Source organism: Elephantulus edwardii, unplaced genomic scaffold (assembly GCF_000299155.1).
Source record: "Elephantulus edwardii isolate Elephantulus edwardi_28Jun2011 unplaced genomic scaffold, EleEdw1.0 scaffold00193, whole genome shotgun sequence".
NCBI lineage: Eukaryota > Metazoa > Chordata > Mammalia > Macroscelidea > Macroscelididae > Elephantulus > Elephantulus edwardii.
Window position 1 is genome coordinate 3,869,143 of NW_006399943.1, and position 2,538 is coordinate 3,871,680.

The window sequence follows — 2,538 nt, forward strand, 5'->3', positions numbered from 1 at the left end:
CCCTCTGCCTGCTGCCCATGTTCCTCCCAACTTCCCCGCAGGAACAGCAAAGGGGCGCAGCAGCTGCCCACAGCAGCATTGTTCCAGCACTGAGCCCCTCCACACACACAGCTGGGCATGGTGTGGCACAGGTAGGGGGGCCGTCAGGGGTCCTTTCTGGAAACATCGCCACTGAGACATGAGACAGCTTCTGTTTCATTTGGGCTGCTAATATTGTTTTCTTTTGTTCTGTATTTTGCTTTATTTGCCACAGACACGAGCCCTCTTTGAAATGAAGTGTGAGCGAGCACTTGTCTAAAGGCCTCTAAGACACAGAGGTGTTTCATTTAAAACTAAGGACAGGTGGCAAGTGGAAGCCAGGGTTATTAAAGGTCTTCCTGCCGTGTGTGGACATGATCTCGGAGGGTCTCTGCTAATCCAGACAGAGCTTTTGACTGTCGGGTCCTGTCCTCCGGAGTGAGCTGTGGTCAGACGCCTCGAGTCCGTCCTCCAGGACCAGCTGCGGCCAGCTGTCGTGGGTCCATCCTCTGTGATGAGCTGTGGCTGGCTATCTCAGCCTAGTCCAGCTGGGAGGTAGAGACATGTCCAACAACCTGCGGATGACTGTGATTTCAGGGGAGACACGAATTTCTGGGGATGACCCTCGGGACGAGGTTTGGAGAACCAGATCTATGCAGGAGCAGAGACCAGCTGGCCAGCATTCTGTGCCGCCATGCCTCGGGTCACCATGGTCAGGGGCCAACTTGTGACAAGCCATTTCCTGTGGGCACCTCCTCCCTGGACAGGAAAGGGGGGGCAGTGTTTATACAAGTGTCAGTTGGTTTAGACCTGCTGTGGAAGTTCTGGGCCAGCATGGGGAGGTGTAGATCCGAGGAGAGTTTCTAGACCCGTGTGGCAGGTTCTGGATGAGTGTTGAGGGTTCTGTACTCATGTGGAGAGATCTAGGCCAGCACAGGAAGAGAGGTCTAGGTCAGCACGGGGAGGTGAGGCCGGTGTGGAGGACTCCAGACCAGCCAGGGACTCCACAGCTGGCACGTGAACCCAGGAACATGCTGGGGCAGTTGGGGCTGAGGGCCAGACTCCCACCTGACTGGTCCTTAGGCACTTGGAACATTGTGCCGTCAGCTGCTGTGTCCAGGATCACATTCCTGGGTGAGCCCCGGGCCTTGACGGTCCCTGATGGCTTCCTCCTGCCTCTCCGCCCCTCCACACACCCTTCCTGCACTCTCCTTTAGGAAGGAGGCTGTCGTTGTCATTGTTGTTGTTGTTGTTGTTGTTAGGGGTGGTGGAGCCAGCTCTCACTCCCAGAAGCTCCGTGAACAACGTGAAGCCCTGTGGCCCTGGGCCACCCTCGGTCATTAAGTCCAAGTGCCTGTTGCCCCTTCACGTCAGTGAGACGAGCTTATTGAACGCCTTCCTACGTTTGACCCTCTGCTTCCCAGCGTGATGTCCTTGTCCAGGGACTGGCCCCTTCTCATCACGCGTCCAAAAATGGTGAGAGAAATTCTCTCCATCCTCACTCCAAGGGACATTCCAGCCACATTTCTTCCAAAGCAGCTGTGTTTGTTCTCCGCAGCCCACGGCCCAGTCAGCACCCTCCCCAGCACCGCCATCCTGTGGCATCAGTTCGGGTCCAGGGCCGTTGGAAACCTCATGCCTCGGGTGAGGACCGCTCAGCTTCTGAAAGTGACATCTTTGCTCTTTAACACTCTAAAGAGGTCTTTTGCAGCAAATTAACCCAGTGCAGTACGTCACTTGATTAGAGACTGCTGCTTCCGAGGGTGTTGAAAAGACACAGAAGGCGCTAATTTCACACACATCTCCTTTCTATACATCACACCTTCCATCAGCGCCTTTAGAGGTGCCGTGCAACGCAGACAATTGCGAGAATAAATTGAGTGGCACGCTGGAAAGGCATAATTGCACCATTAACTCAGTCAAACGGCAGAGCTGGGCGGACTCGCTGGGACGGAGCAATGCCGTGTCATCTCTGTGTGCTACCGTCGTTTGTACAGCCTCCTTTTGGGAAGATCCAGGTGTGTCCCAAGCAGCCCTGGGAACCCGTGTTTTTGCAGAAAATAAACACACACTGAGTCCCTATCAGGAAACAGAGAAAGCACTAGGGACCAACTCCTGGGAAGTTCTGACCGTGGGGGGCCCACGTGGATGGTCCGGCCTGGCCTTTGGAGTCAAGTGCACAGGTCCAGAGGGGGCAGACACCCCTCACTGGGAGCTGTTGGCATCTCTGAGGCTGTGCCGCAAAGCAGAGGGGCTGTCTGCTGGGTCAGCTGTGCTCTGGACCATGTTGGCTGTGTCTGCGCTGTCCAGGGGTCGATTTGCTGTGTTTGTGCTGCTCTGATTCGAGCTAGAGGTGACTGGGAGGATGGCAGCAGCAGGCGGAGCTCCATTCTGTTACATAGTGTCCCTGTGAGTCGGGGTCCACTCCACAGCACCCCACAATGAGGCTGCTCATGTTGGGGACTGAGCCGTCCGGAAATGGGTGACACCCCTGACTGTGGTGACACCCCTGACTGTGGC